The 16,649-nt window shown below is 43.5% G+C and overlaps 1 protein-coding gene across 1 annotated transcript in view; it reads left to right on the top strand.

The window, feature by feature from the left end:
• The first annotated feature begins 2,214 nt into the window (after positions 1 to 2,214).
• TLCD4 (TLC domain containing 4) overlaps positions 2,215 to 16,649 on the top strand; it is a 73,936-nt gene continuing 59,501 nt past the window's right edge. Inside the window, exon 1 of the mRNA XM_058439557.1 lies at positions 2,215 to 2,445. The gene's annotated coding sequence lies outside the window, so the exon portion shown is untranslated. The remainder of the gene's footprint in view (positions 2,446 to 16,649) is intronic.

Raw genomic sequence — 16,649 nt, 5'->3', positions numbered from 1 at the left:
ATCTCGGCTCACCACAACCTCTGCCTCCCGGGTTCAAGCGATTTTCCTACCTCAGCCTCTCGAGTAGCTGAGATTATAGGCAAGAACCACCATGCCTGGCTAATTTTTTATATTTTTAGTAGAGACAGGGTTTCTCCACATTGGTCAGGCTGGTCTCGAACTCCCAACCTCAGGTAATCTGCCCGCCTCAGCCTCCCAAAGTGCTGGGATTACAGGCGTGAGCCACTGCACCCGGCCATGAACTGGATATTTTTAAAGAGATTAAGCTACCCTGAATTTTTCAGGAAAAAATACAGTTGATGTATTCTTCTACCTCCTAAGGTCACTGAGTTTTAATTAGCTTAAAACTTGCAACATTCAACTACTATTTACTGAATTCCTCTCATAGCTCAGGCCTTGTCCTTGATATATTAACTTACATGTTCTGTACAATCTCAAAAACAATCTTGCAGATTTTGTGATGCATTTGTAGAGGCCTAATATGAAGGAATACAGTGGGACATAGAGTATAGTGGATTTCTGTGGGTTTACCTGGCCTTGGTTACTGCTGTTGGTGTTAGAGAATTATGCACGTCAAAGATAATGATGGTGCATTTATCAGGAAAGAACAGAGCTACTATCGGCCACCAGAGACTAGCATGGGAGAGTTTCTGTAGGAGGTAGTGTTGATACAGAGTCTTGAGAGGACACTGTGAAATTGGTATTTTCTGGGCTGACTTCACAGATGTTCACATATAACCATCCTGCCCACAGAGAGTTATGAAATAGCTATGTGAGTGCACAAGGTAGCTATTGTGCAAACCAAAGTTGTCAGGTACTGCACATATTGTGAAGGAACTATGATGGGACACCGTGTGGTTCAAAGAGCACTGGTGCCCTGGTACGTCCTGAGAGTCTTGGGGAGAAAAAGGGGAACACGCATTTGGGGGCCTGAAGGATCTTTCTCTCTGCTTGACTGCAGGGCAGGTTTCTGTCCCTCCCTGTTCCGTGGTACAGATTTTGTCTTTTCCACATCAGTCCAGGTCTTCAGAGTCACTATGAATTATTATTCCCATTTTATAGATGAAGAAATTGAGCCTCAGTGAGGTTCAGTTAGCCAAAGGCACACAACTCTAATAAACTGACAGAATTCCAGGTTCTGATTTAAATTCTATTGCCCTCTCTTGAAAATAAACATGGAAAGCTTATATGAGCTTTTGTGTATATATTTTCTGGTCTAAATCTGAGGAACGTGTGTGTCTTTCTGTGCATGTATATAGTAGATCAAATATGTTAGCTCTATTGACATTTCTTAGAAATAAATATCCTGTTATCAATGATAGTGTTTACAAATTATTTATGTAGAACTTACCTCTTTTAAAGAAAAGGCCTTGTGATTGCTCTCTGCGAATTATAATGCCTGAATATACCTTTTTATTATTTTGTTTTGTTTCAGACAATTATCTCTGGTTGATGCAGATCACTTGGAGGCTTTTGAGGCTGTATATAACAGGTCAGAAGATCTATTTAATGTCAAACTTTATCGACTAGGCAACTTGGAATTCTCAGCCAGCACCAAATATTCAAATCCAACTTCCACACCCCGACAACAGAGGGGTTCCGGGTGTAGGTGGAGTGCTGGTGCACCCAGGAGGGTGTTTTTCAGGAATTCCGGAGGTGGTGCTGGAGAGAATACGCTTCTTCTACACGCGCCCCCTACCAGTTTGGTATGCACCTGCAGCCCCGAAGAAGAACTGGCGGGACTCGAGTGTGGCCGTGTCAGACGTGGCAAGAAAAACCAACAGTTGCCTTTTCATCTCTTTTCTGATGATCTAACCATGAAGTCCCCAGTATTTGAGCATTTAAGGCAGAATGTAAATTAATAATTTAAGAAGATTTTTTGTTACATGGCTAGCCCAGGTACTGACCGCTGCGGGGGCGGGCTCACACAGTTCCCCCGCTGGCAAGTTTTGTGACTTGCTTTGGAAAACCCGGGAACTGCACCCTCTGCCCTTGGCAAGGTGTGAGCTTCCAGGATCTCTCCGCTGCGACTTCGGGTGTTAGGGTTTTTGGGCTCTTTCCGGGACCCAAGTTCCAGCACAAGAAGGTCTGCTCGGCGGCCGGCCTTGGGGCCCCGCCCACTTTGGCCAGGGTCGGAGCCGCCGGGAGCGGGAGCCGGAGCCCGAGCGGCCGCGGCCCCTTTAAGGAGCCGCTCTGCGGTAACCCGAGCCCGCAGTCCGGGCGGGCGCGACGGCCGCGGCGGTAGCTGGAGCCTCCGCGACTGCACCTCCAAGCGGCCCGGAACCCGCGGCTTCCCTGGCTCCCGCGAGCATCTCACCGGGCGGCACTGGCCAGCTCCAGCCCTCGGGCCGGCCCGGATGACCAGACGCCTGTAGACACCCGCCGCCCTCTCCCGGCTCGGCGCAGCCGCCGCCCGCGCGCGACTCGCCCCGGGACCCGGCACAGGTGACGCCGTTTGGAGGGGGTGTTGGGGAGGAAGGCGGGCTTGCCTCGCCTCGCGGCTCCCCCGCGCCGGCAGCCCGCAGCCCGCGGAGAGGGGCGCCGCGGCTTCCCGCCCCTGGCCTAGCGCGGCCGAGGGCTCCTGCGCCTGGAGGCTGGGTGGGCGTCCGGCGCGCGGGAGGCGACCCGGGGCTCCCGGGCGGGCTCCGGCAGGTGTGTGCGGCAGGCTCAGCATCGTCCCCGCCCGGCGGGCCACGGCTTCGCTCCGGGAGCAGATGGTGTCCCGGGGCCCGCGGCCCCTGCGCCGCCCGGGCGCCCCGCATTCTTCTCGCGTTTCTCGGGCTGCACGATTCAGGCTGCCCTGTCTGCCTGGCGGTGCCTGTCGGGTCTGAGCTTAAAGCGGGTGGGTGCAAACCTTTGGGCATCCAGGGAGAGCTTTCTTGTTAGAGCCCACACACAATCAGGCGCATCAAGTGGGTAAGTCCCCCTCCCCCGCCGCCACCTTCTGAAACAAGTAGCTCTTATTTACCCTTGTAGTTCTCAAGTGGGTCCCATTTTTAGCCACCGAGTGCTGAGAAGTCTAGTGGGAAGGGACCAGGCGGAGAGTCGGAGGGAGAAATTGGTTTCTATTTCCATCTCTACCACTGTAACCCGTAAGTGCCTCGGTTTACCCAGCCATGAAATGGGATTCGTAATGCCAGCAGTTTCCTACCCCTCCAAGACGGCAGAAAAACCTCTGTGAAAACACTTTGAGCCTAAGTTCATTTAAGAGTCACTGTTGCTGGTCTATGTATTTTTAATTGTACACACATTTGAGTGTTAATGTGGTGCACACTTTTATATGAAATTAACTTTAAAGACTGATCTTGGATAATGTTTAATCCAAATACCAGTTTGGAGAAGATGGAGGAGTTTGTGTGGACGTTAGGAATTGATGTGTGAAATAGGAAAAAAGATTTAATAAAATCTTTATGCAGTCATAAATGGAGTTGAGAAAAATGGACCTTGGATTGTGGTGTTTTAAGTGAGTTACTCCCGTGCCAGCACATGGTGTGGATTGAAATGTAGCTTCATCTTTGTGTAGCCGATTAAGGTAATAAGTTAGAGAATCCCAGCTCCCTTTTAAGTGTGCTATATATGAGGAATTTTTGTCCTTGCTTATCTTTTCCTTAAATTGGGTGAAACGAAATTAGAAAAGTGTATTCTCGCCGTGTTAGAAAATATGAAAGAATGGGTGAAGAACCATGAATTTTAGTTTATTTGCCACGCCCCTCCTGTGCCATCTGATAACCCAGAGAATATTTTGAGGGTGCTTCTTTTTTTTTTTTCTACGCCTGCAACTCCTTTTGTCCCATTACCTCCCTCTGGAGTTTGAATCTTTACTGTCCTCATCCTTGAGATGAATTTTATCTGTTTAGGCTGGATGCCTCTGACCCAGCTGCCCAATCAGTCATTATTTATTTACAGTATTAGATTTCCATTTCTATTCATTTCACTCTAAGCCTTCTTTACCCTGGTGGAAAGAATAATGGGTCTTTGCTACTAATGCTTTATACTTGGAGGTGACTAGGAACGGCATGCTTAAGGTGCTGAGACTAATGCAAACCCCAGGGAAGCTAGGTCTTCACTGGAGTCTTCTGAATAGGTCCTGGAGTACAGATGCAAGAGTTGGCCTGTCTTTTCCTTGATTTTCTGAAGTCTCCACTGGGTAAATTCATCTGATTGTCAAGGGAAGTCTTGTGAGCAGGGAGCTATCAGAAGTCTGAGTGTTAGACTGATTAAGAGCCTTCCTTGCAAAAGAGTGGGGAGAAAGAAGTAGTGGCTTTGTAGGTGTTGGAGAGTCCTCCCTGTAACCAGATAACTAGTAGGAAGTAAAGGATCCCTAGATTCCCAATTGAGAAATGGGAAAGGGGCTGGGTTTCGAAAGGGAAGTGGCACAGCTTCTAGGCAGGTTTGGGAATGTACCTGAGGTTTGATGGGCCCTTCTCCCTCTTTCTCTTTCAGAGTGTTTCTGGCTCCTCAGAGTCAAGCACAGCTGTCTTAACAGTTTTCAGACCTGTTTACTTGGTGCTCTAAAGGAGGCCCAGCGTTCATGTTCCTCTCTCAAAGCTGGCCTTACATGTATTAGAGGAAAACGGGCAGTTTAGTTTGTAAGAAACTCTTTAGACCTCAGTGTCTCTCCCCACCTTTCTTTCCAAATTAGTCCCACGTCCTACAGATTAAGGATTCGTTTAGGCTTCAATATCTCAAACTGGGATACTCAGTTTGGCTGAGAAGAGTAAACTGAACAGTCTACACTACGATATGAAAAGCTAGCTTTTCTGTTGAGGAAGATAATGAATTAATTGTCTGGGTGAGAATCGTGGGCATTTGGACAAAGGAGGGTCAGACTGGGGGTGGAGTTGTGCTGGACAACTTGTGCCCTCGTCCTTGAGAGAGGAAAGAATACCACCAAACTAGTGCAGTCACCTTGTTGTGCTTTTTCTTCTTCCATTTGCCTTGAGAGAAGAAGAAGATAGCAGTATGGAGGTGGAGTCACCATCTGTTCTCAAGGATGGGAAACAGACTTTAACTGAACATTAGGAATGAGCTGTATTCACCTGGCATTGGTATCAGGCGCTGGATGGATTACACCAGAGAATACATTACATCAGGAAAGCAAGGCTAATTTTGTAAGAAAGTCTAGGTATTTCCAGAGTGACTTTGGTGGTATTTTTTCTTGTTGAGGATGAAAGGTTGCACACAAAGAAATGGAGGCCTACTGCTCTGAGGCTTGTTATTCCTGGTGAGACAGTTGGATGTGCTGCAAGCAGATCCCAGACCTGATCAGGCAGGATAAGGCAGGAATAGCAAAAGGTGTTTCTTTGTTCAGAACATTGGTCTGTTCACGGAGAAGGCAATCCTGTGGATATATAAGAAGGAGCTTCTGAACTGGTGTAAAAGGCCAAAGCTTTTGAAAACAGCCAATGAAGAAGACACGTGGAAGGCTGTTCGCAGCTTGAGCCAGCACTGGAGGAAGGGAGTCCCGGACAGCGGGACCAATATCATGGCTGGAGTTTGACTAGGTGGACAAAGGCTTGTCTAAAGCAGTGTTTCAAACATTTTCAGACTACAACAGTACAAAATGCATTTTTACATTGAGACCCAGGGCACAGCAAGTATATGTGTATGTGAAACTAGTTTCTATTTCTATTGTATTTCTGTTTCTAGTTTGTGTTCTTAAAAACTCATAACGTGTTAGTGGATCAAAGTCCACTATTTGGAAACCACTTGTCCAACGGGTAGAAAAACAGGTTGCAGTGGAGCAGGCTGGGCAGGGGAGATTGGAGATACTGGAGGAGGTGTGGGGAGCATAGAATTGATTGAGCACTACCTGGACCCCTGTCAGTGGGAGAGAAGCGAGTGTAGAGACTCATCTTGTGTCTGACAGGTGCAGAACTCACATAGATGAAATGATGGGACAGATGCAGAAGAGGGGACTTTCCACCAATTCTACTCACTTCAAAGCAAAATGATTGGCTTTAAGGAAGAGGAAATGTGCAAGGAGTGAACTCGGATATGTACGCAGATTTCTTTAAAGCAGTAAGATTTTCCTCTGTAGGCTTAATGAGGAGACAAAAGGACCCAGAACAAATTGGCTGATGAATTTAGGTCATGTCCACTTTCATGGCCAGATAGGGAGCAGAGGGGCTTGTAGTGCAGGGAGGGTGAGTAGGAGGCTCACACCTCCCTTTACAGTTTTGAGAAGTTTGAGCAGAAGCAGCGGATGGAATGTGTTTTGAAACCCCATTTGCTGATCAAACTTGTTAGGAAGTTGGCTGCTTGCCTCACAGAGAATTTGAAAAGTATTCTTTTTTTCTTTTTGAGACAGGGTCTCGCTTTGTCACCCAGGCTGGAGTGTAGTGGCACGGTCTTGGCTCACTGCAACTTCTGCCTCCTGGCTTCAAGTGATTCTCCTGCCTCAGCCTCCCAAGTAGCTGGGATTACGGGCACCCGCCACCAACCCGGGCTAATTTTTGTATTTTTGGTAGAGACGGGGTTTCACCATGTTGGCCAGGCTGGTCTCAACTCCTGGCCTCAAGTGATCCACCCAACTCAGCCGCCCAAAGTGTTGGGATTACAGGCGTGAGCCACCGTGCTCAGCCGGAAAAGTATTCTTATTACATCTTATAAAAGGGCTAGACGATCTGTGATCAAATTCCAATCATCGTTTATAGCCTTTGGGGGTGATCTAAACAGCTTCTTGAAGAAAGTGACGAGGCAACCAGCAATTGTGAGTTAATTCCAGTATTTGCCCTAGAGTTAATCAAGGGCAGAGTCTATCTGTAGGCTTTTGATTTCCTTTTCATGACTATCAACATCTGGCTACAACACCAAACACTCCTAGCAGCAAGAAAAGCCTGGAGGAAAAGTACACAGGTGGCTGGCGCGGTGGCTCACGCCTATAATCCCAGCATGGAGGTGGGCAGATCACCTGAGGTGAAGAGTTTGAGACCAGCCTGGCTCACCCACATGGTGAAACCCCATCTCTACTGAAAAAAATACAAAAATTAGCCAGACATGGTGGCATGTGCCTGTAGTCCCAGCTATTCGGGAGGCTGAGGCCAGAGAATCGCTTGAACCTGGGGGCAGAGGTTGTAGTGAGCCGAGATTGTGCCACTGCACTCCAGCCTGGGCAATAGAGTGGGACTCTGTCTAAAACAAAACAAAACAAAACAAAACAAAACAAAACAAAACAAAACAAAAGTACACAGGTATCAGAGTTCACCCCAGCATGTTGCTTAGTGACTGCTTGCTTTTATCATTGATATTCCAACCTAGTTGGAGCCTCCCCTTGACCTGACCCTGCCTTATCAGATGTTCCTACCTTAGTTGATGTTTTCAGTGTTTGACTTCACCCTTCCTCAGCTGTCTGGTATTTATCTAAAGCTTTCAATTCTGGTTTCTCTGTTGTCTCTGATAACTCTCCCCCCATCCCCCACCAACTGCCTTGTGGTGTCCACCTGACTCCATGGAGCTCAATTCTGGGTCCTGGCTTGTACCATGTTACTATTCATTGAATTCTGCCATGACAAACTGTAGGAAAAACTGCACATTGATGAGTTTATGCATTTATTAATTTAACTTTAAAATTTTGGGGACCTGGAGAAACTTTCTTGGTCAAATTAATTTTAATTAGTTTTCTCCAAATAGGCTTAAAAAAATCTTTGAAAATTAAACTTCTCTCCATATCTGTATTTAGTGGAATGGGAGGAAGAAGGAATTTTCATTTGATGAAAAATTTTGAAAAATTTAAAAGTTCTTTTTATAAAGTGTTACTTTAGGGACATGATTTAAAAAAAAAAAAAAAAAAAAGAAATAGGGTCTCACTGTGTTGCCCCAGGCTGGTCTTGAACTCCCGGGCTTAAGTGATTCTCCTGCCTTGGTATCCCAAAGTGCTGGGATTATAGGCCTGAGCCACTGTGCCTAACCCGGGACATGATTGTTAAAAATAGTCTTGCTCAATTAACATGTTTTGCTCCATTACATGTAAAAATATTGAGACAGTTAGGAATTTAATTAAATGCTTTATAATTTGTCACATGTAAGGACTTATAAAGACTACAGTTTTGTTTAGAATGAGGTTTCCTAACCTTTTCATATTTTTTAAACCTGTGTGAGTGCTCCCAAACAAATCAATTTCTTACATGCCCTATGGAAAAGTGGAGGAATCCAGGGCAACATAGGATGAAAGGGTGAGGCCAAGAGGAAGGCTTGATCACCTGGAGCCAGAAGAAAGAACCAAACCTTTAAGACATGTTTAGCATTTTGAAGATTTGAGAACACTTTATAGCCACAGGCCTCTAAATGTTTAATGTTTTTTTTTTAATTGCAAAAGTAAAACTAGCTCATTACAAAAAAATTATAAACAATATTTAAGAGAATGAAAATTCACCTCTGCTTCCTCTTCCAGCTCCCACCCCGGCTAGTTTCACTCCTAAACACACCTAGTTATCAGTTTTGGGGGTAAGGCCCTCCAGACGTTTTCCCTACAAATGGCAAAATGTGCCCAGAGTTATTTAGTTATGAAAAATTTATTACTTTGCAGCTTGCTTCTTTTATCACCTTTTTCATTTAAATGTCAATAACATGTGATAGTATACATATAACCGTATTTCTATTGGTGGACCTTGAAGTTACTTCTAGTAATGTTTTGATAAACACTCTTGTAAATACTATATATCTTTTCAAACTTGTGCGAATTTTTGAGGGTAAAAGACCAATTCATTGGTATACTGCTTATTTTATAATTCAGGTAACACAGTGTTATCAACATTTACATATTCTGCTATATAATTCCCCAAATATTGACTCAGCAGTGAAAGCGCAGCAGTAGATGTTACGGGGATTTCAAGGTGGGGCAATGCATCCTCCTTACCTACAAGAGGTCACTGTCTGATAGGGGGATTAGGCATGCACATTAACTATAGTATCTTTAGTTTTATTTATATTCCCCTTTGTTTCAAACAGGATTTGGGATGTTTTACAAAGATGCATATGATATGACAAAATAAAGTATATTTAGTATAAAGAAGGAAAAGAAGGTGGAAGTATAAGTGAGGCTGGTTAGTGTATTTCGAAGTCCTATTCTTTCATTACTAAAAGTTCTGGCTATAAGCTTTCCAGCAGCAAAGAGAAGAGGCAAATGATCTATAACAAGCTTCAGGGTGTCCAGAAGAGAAACCAAATCAGAGAAGCACACCTATTCCTGATTCCAGGAGGTGAGAAAAAATTTCTCCTTTGGGTTTTCATTAAGAAAACATTATATTTGCAATGGCCAGCATCCTGAACAACCTTCCCAGTATCTTACAGTAAAACCTAGTGACTTTGCCTTACGATGCCACCTCATATCATGTTGCCCAGTGCTAGCCAGGAGTATCATGCCATGGCACTGCTCAGTGAAAGGTCAATAGGGTGAGTTGTAGGTTCATGGGTTTAATCCAGAAATAGCTTTAAGAAGACCTAAAGGGACACATGAGCAATGAAAAATAGCAATGTGATCTTGTTTCTGGATAATTTTTCCACAAAGTAGTATAGAATATATAATTTTAGCAGAATTGCTATGAGTGAAACCTACGGAATACTAGGCCTGTAACTTTTGAAATCAGAAATGAGGAAGTTTTAGATGGCATTAACTATAGCAATGGCTGGGCAAAATATTTTTCTAAAAAATAAAACAACAAACACCACCGCCCTGTACTTGGTCCACACAACAAGGATGGTACTTAATCAATCCCATAAGTTAGAAAGGATTAGAGCCGCCATGCTAAGAAGTCTTGATAGCATCTTCAAGATTAAACTTGTTAATAGGTTATACAGTGTGAGAATGTCACCAGGGCTTAGAGGTCTACCAGGTGGGTCAGCTTGACCCTGTTTCATAAAGCCAGGAAGAATTCACTTCCCATGGGTTATCCGGATCTGAACTTCCATGAACACATTCACCAAATTCTTGCCTTGGGAACGTTGCCCTAAAACAGTTCTTCATTATCAAGTCTGTGGGCCAAGCTTAGGTTTTTTTTTTGTGACTTACTACACCTGAATTTAAACATGAGGTTGAGGCTACCTGCAGTTTGTGATGTGATGAAGGCACATCTGATTCGTTTTGCACATCACCTTACTAAGCTGTGAAGTAGTTCAAGGAAACATGTCACCATATCTAGATTTTTTGACTATCTGGCAGTATCAAACCTGAATCAGGTAGATAAGTATGTTTATTGGGAAACAGTGCAGTTGGGACCAGTTTTAGGCAATGGCAATCTTATGGGAAGAGCTTAGGAAAGAAACCACTGTCAAAGTAGCTCGAGTAGAATTTTTATTTTTTAAGACTAGTCAAGAGAAGGAGGGAAAGAGTAGATCAAGGAGTTCCATTTGTAACTGTGAACGATCAATGGAGACAACTCACTACCTTCAGACTAGCCCTCGGGTAGAGTGGACCTTAGGTAACAAGATAAAAGGCCACCTAGAGAATTTACAAACTCCTTGGCTGTCTTCTCATTTTGGCCACCAAATTATCCAGTCAGATCATAGTATAAACAAGCTGCAGGGCCCTTAGGCCAAGGGTTAAATCAAGAGGGAAATGATCACATTCCTTCAAATATAGAATATAATATTCCTGTATGATTTGGCATGATTGGAGAAATATTAAATAGGTATAACATTTCTTGGTTAAGAAAGGGCTGGTATCCCGGCCATGGTGGCTGAGACCTGCAATCCCAGCACTTTGGGAGGCTGAGGCAGGAGGGTCACTTGAGTTCAGTAGTTTGAGACCAGCCTGGACAACATAACAAGACCCCATCTCTATTTAAAAAAAAAAAACAAAAAACGAAAAAGAGGCCAGGTGCAGTGGCTCATGCCTCTAATCCTAGCACTTTGGGAGTCTGAGGCAGGAGGATCACTTGTGTTCAGTAGTTTGAGACCAGCCTGGACAACATAGCGAGACCCCATCACTATTAAAAAAAAGAGAGACCAAGCGCAGTGGCTCATGCCTCTAATCCCACCACTTTGGGAGGCCGAGGTGGGTGATCACTTGCGGTCAGGAGTTCAAGACCAGCCTGGCCAACATGGCAAAACCCCATCTCCACCAAAAAAATACAAAAATTAGCCAGGCATGGTGGTGCATGCCTGTAGTTCCAGTTACTTGGGAGGCTGAAGCAGGAGAGTCGCTTGAACTCAGGAGGCAGAGGTTGCAGTGAGCCAAGATCGCTCCACTGCACTCCAGCCTTGGTGACAGAACGAGACTCTGTCTCAGACAAAAAAAACAAAACAAAAAAAAAGGCTGGTAATATCAAGAACTATTCTTTATTGAGTGGTCTTTTAATCTGTTGCCAAATAAACCATCCCTAGATCCTAGTAGCTTGAAACAGTGATTTATTATTTCCTGTGATTCTGTGGGTTGGCTAGGTAGTTACTGTGATGGTTACAGGTTCACTCAAGTGGGTTTCTTCAGCTAGAGGGTTAGCTGGGCTGAAGGATCCAAGATGGCTTGCCAGCATGGCTGGTAGTTGATACTGAGTGTTGGCTGTCAGCTGGGCAACCTCAGTTTTCTCATTGTGGCCTCTATCTACCATCCTCTGGTAGACTAGACAGGCTCCTGACATGATGGTCTCAGGGCAATTTTCCAAGATAGTGTTTTTTAAGTCCTACGTAGGCTCTAGAACCCTCAAAGCCTCTCTTCTGTTGTATTCTCTGTGTCAGCAGTTGGCAAGGCCAGCCCAGGTTCACAGGGCAGAGACATAGACTCCACCTCGGGATTGGGAGACTGGAGTGGCAGTGTCATTGTTGCAAAGGAGTTTATGGCCACTAAATGGTTTACCACAGGTGACTACATGTACCAGGAACTGTGCTTGGTGCATTTAACAGATTATCTCACTTAAGCCACATAACTGTCTTGCCATTAGGCATTCTCATCCCCATTTTAAAGAACCTGCAGGTCACAGAGGTTGTGTTGTTCTTGCCTAAAGCTACTTGATAAGTATTGGAACTAGGCTTTGATTCTAGGTATCTCTGTAGCTGAGTGGAATTCATCTTAAGAACCCAACAAGTGGGAGAAATATGCTAACTTGTTCTTCAGCCCCTCTAACTCATTTAATACCACGTCCTTTCCTGTGGGGAACAGGCACAAGAAGAAAAAAAGGAGGCAGCAGGCAAAGCCCTACCTTAGCCACTTCCCTCATCCTAAGGACTTTCCAGGGGTAATGATATCCATGATTTGGAGGTGAGAAGAACTTCCCTGACTCCATAGGTTCTGACTTCCTAGGTAGCTTGGCGGGTGACTGAGTGATCCCCTTAAAAAAAGAACAAAATATATTTGGGGAAAATCATGCTTTGTCCAGGTTTTCCTTGAGTTCACAGAGTTGGCAAAAAGCCAAGAGATGTTCCAAGCCAAGAGCTCCTTTTGTGATCCCTCCAGGAAGGGAAGAGCAGTGATACGGAAATAAGTACATTAGATGCCAGGTGGAAAAGGCAGTCTGCAGAACCTCTCTCTTTTTTCCTAAGAGTCTCCCCAGACAGTAGAGAGCCACCTGGTCTCTGCTTCAGCTTCAGGGACTCTTCCTAGCATAGACTTCTTCCAAGGCTGGAGTCCAGTGTTTTGTTTGAAATGTTGATTTCCTTGAAGGTGGGCTCTCAAGTTGTATAAGCTTCAAAACCTTTACCTTTTATTTGTGCCAGCTACTATATTAGTTTGATCTCTCAATTACTATTGTCTCCTGGCTGAAGGCATTTTGATTTACCCAAAATCCAATGGCTGTAATTGTAACTCATAGGTTTAAAAACAAAGACTTCTTTATAAGAGTTTTAAGTGAGCCTGTAGTCCCAGATACTAGGGAGGCTGAGGCAAGAGAATTGCTTGAACCTGGGAAATGGAGGTTGTAGTGAGCCGAGATGGTGCCACTTTCCTCTAGCCTGGGCGAAAGAGCAACACTCTGTCTCCAAAAAAAAAAAAAAAAAAAGTTTTCAGTGGAGTGAGATGCTAGGGAGCAACATTTGTCATGCAAATCACATGTGTACTCTGAAGCATAAGGCTTAGAAAATGACCTGAATTTCCTAAGGGTAGAATTCTTCAATAAGTTCGGAGTTGAGAAGCAGAGGAGCTCGAGGGAGAGATGGAGAAGGCCTTTTTCTTTTTGGCTTCATTCTGCTTGTTAAGCATTATAAAAACCCCAAGTAAAGGAATAAATGTAAATGAAATAAAAAATTTAAGACAAAAGATAAAAAGTTGATGCAAAATAGACGAATTATATCAGATTTAATTTATTTTTAAGTTAAAAGCTAGAACATGTAAATGTAAGCTAGGAAAATAAGAATAAAAGTTTTATTAAAATCCAGTTAAAATTACTGTACCTATAATGGAAGGGAGAACTAGTTAGGTGTTGTGGATACCAGTGGGAGAAATGATTTCTTGGAAGAGCAGGAATTTTCAGGAAGGGTTAAAGAGGTGGGATAGCCTCCTACCCTTGCTGTGTCAGAATATCTTGGTGTAGGGACTCTGGGTTGTTTGAAAAATCTGTATCAACAGAACTCTTTTGCTCCCACAAAACAAACTGTAGAAAGACTACAAAGTCTTCTCTACTTGTAGGAATAAGCAGAATTGTATGTGTGTGTGTGATGGGGGTGGCAGGGGAGCCTGGGATATGAACATTTTAAAGGCACTTAATTGGATCAGAGAAAGATTCCTCGAAGGCATTTAGTATAGGATGTACAAGGAAAGATAGGATTATGACAGGTAAAGAAAAGTCTTAGATTAAAGAAATGTGTAGCAGAGTTGTGACTCAGCTGTCAGAGTGGTTTTCTGAGCTTTGGTAGCAAGGTGGGGCCACCCCCAGCCTTTGAGTATGGATACTTAGTTTAGAGAACAGGGGTTAGCCTCCTTCCTAATCTAATGTACTGTGGTTGTAATTATTATATACAATTATGAGAAAAATAAAGGTCTATTAGAAATGTGTGAAAAGTTAAGCTTAAATATTTTGTTCTTTGTTATAATCAAAACAATCTGTAATCTAAAAAGATTGTTTCAAGGAGGTGTCAGTTGCCAGGGTCTGTAGCAGGCAGAATTGATCAGTTTCTCTTTAACTTGAACTCTTGTTATGTACTCTTGGAGGAGTAAGGGCTGAAGAAATAGGAAATAGAGAATAAAAATATAAAGGATACCCTTTTTCAAAGTTCAGTGTTTTAGTCGACAGGGAGGAACCATAGAGAAATCTTTTCTATAGCCATGAGCAATTCCTTGTTAAACGTTAAGTAATATCATTTATCTTTGAAAGGGAGTGTAACAGGCCAGGCGTGGTGGCTCACACCTGTGATTCCAGCACTTTGGGAGGCCAAGGCGAGTGGATCACCTGAGATCGGGAGTTCAAGACCAACCTGACCAACATGGTGAAACCCTGCCTCTACTAAAAGTACAAAAATTAGCTGGGTGTGGTGGTGGGCGCCTGTAATCCCAGCTACTCAGGAGGCTGAGACATGAGAATAGCTTGAACTCAGGAGGCAGAGGTTGCAGTGAACCGAGATCGTGCCATTGCACTCCAGCCTGGGCAACAGAGTGAGATTCTGTCTCAAGAAAGGGAGTGTAACTTAATTATATGAACGTAAGGCTTCCTCACCTTTCCCAGCTTGGTCTTCTTTTCCTCCCATTTGGTTCAATTTAAAAAGCAGTACAATGAATATTAGAGGATTTATAGAAATTGGGTTGACTTTTATGCAGCTAGCTTCCTGTAGATTTTTACACTCATGATAATGGTTCTTCAGTTTGATGCTCAGAAAAGAAAAAGAGGTGGAACATTTTCTTCATATTATCCACCTAAGTCTTTTTCCCTATATGTCTCTTTCACATACAATTAAAACAACAAAAAGCAAAAACTATAACTGCAGTTAGCTGAGAGCTTTATATACGTTCTTCTAGATGCTTAACAATTTTTACATGATTGAAAAGTCGAAAGTGAGTAGTTGACGTTCTTTATTTTATTTAATTAGTTTTTTTTTTTTTTTTTGAGACAGAATCTTGCTCTGTTGCCAGGCTGGAGTTCAGTGGTGCGATCTCGGCTCACTGCAACCTCTGCCTCCCGGGTTCAAGCGATTCTCCTGCCTCAGCCTTCCGAGCAGCTGGGACTACAGGCATGTGCCTCCATACCCAGCTAATTTTTTGTAGTTTTGGTAGAGATGGGGTTTTACCATATTGGCCAGGCTGGTTTCGAACTCCTGATGTTGTGATCCACCAGCCTCGGCCTCCCAAAGTGCTGAGATTACAGGCGTGAGCCACTGTGCCCGGCCCGAGAGTTATTCTTTACTAAGATTTCAATGTCTTTGGTCATTTTTTGACATTTTATCAATGTTGAGATAGATAATTACAGTGTACCACCTATATGAAAATGCAAACAAAACTCAGAATGGGTGTAGGATGGTATGCCTTTTTTGGCCAGGGTTTTTAATTTGTTTCTTTGGCTTGGTAAATAGCTCATCTTCTGCAGTGATGCACTTATTTACAAATGACTTAGAGTTTGCAGATAGAGACTTTTACATCCTAGAGTGTTAGGACTACTGGTGGTGGTAAATAAGTCAACAAATCAGTACTTCTGCAGTTGATAAGAATGTTAAAGTACAATTACAGGTTATATATGAAACTTCTGAATATATATCATGTTAAAAGGAGTTTACAGTAGATAAATATACTCCATTTATAACGGTACTTTTTGCTGTTGGACATATTTGGAGGTGAGCATACTTTTGAAATCAGTATACTTTCACACTGTAATACTATGGCTGTCAGTTCAGAAAATTCCTTTTCTAGTGTTGTGATTACCCTGGTAAAACAAGGAATCTATAACACTAGCAGAATGGAAAGCACATGTAAGAGTATGTCTGTTATTATAACTGTTTTATTTAACATATTTATTGAGCATAAATTACATGGAAGACATTGTGTTGTGCATGGAGACTTAATGGTGAGGGGAAAAATGCCGTATTTCCCACCCTTATGGGGCATACATTCCAGGTGAGAAGGAAATGTCTGTTTAAGTCGCAGCTGTAAAGGAGAGGGACATGCAGCATGAGGGCAGGTAATGGGGGAATTAACCTGTTGACAGAGCTCAGAGAAGACAGCTGAAGAAGCGTGGATGTGAACTTGGGAGTGGAGGGGTATGGATGGGAGTTAGGGAATAGGATGTGCACAAGCCTTGTGGAAGAAGGGAACATGGCATCTTTAAGGAAGAGAAAGAAGGCCATGTTAGCTGGAATGCAGTAAGTGAGGGCAGGTGCCAACTGAGGCTGGAGAAGGTGGAGTCCTTCTCATGAGAGCATTGAGAAACACATGAAGGTTTTAAGATGAGGGTAGGTAAGGAAGTGACATGATCAGAGATGGCTTTTAGAAAAGATTCCCCAGGAGCCCTCCAGTCTGTTCTTCACTCTAAGGAGACCAGTTTGGAGACAGTCCAGAAATGTGATGATAGTAGCTTGAGAAGAAAATGCATCTTTTTGATAGTTATTTAAGAAGTATAATCCATTGGACTTAGTGGTAGATTGAATATGGTGGCAGAGTTGGAAGGTGCAGAAAGCAGGTTATCAAGGGTGACTCCTGGGTTTCTGGCTGTGAGATCTGAATGTATGGTGCAATACGTTGACTGTGGTTTGTCCCCATCAAAACTCATGTTGAAATTTGATCCGCAATGTATCGATGT

The sequence above is a fragment of the Hylobates moloch genome, unplaced genomic scaffold (assembly GCF_009828535.3).
Source record: "Hylobates moloch isolate HMO894 unplaced genomic scaffold, HMol_V3 SCAFFOLD_5, whole genome shotgun sequence".
Lineage (NCBI taxonomy): Eukaryota > Metazoa > Chordata > Mammalia > Primates > Hylobatidae > Hylobates > Hylobates moloch.
The sequence above is the reverse complement of the archived record's forward strand: the minus strand, read 5'-3'. Positions and strand labels throughout refer to the sequence as shown.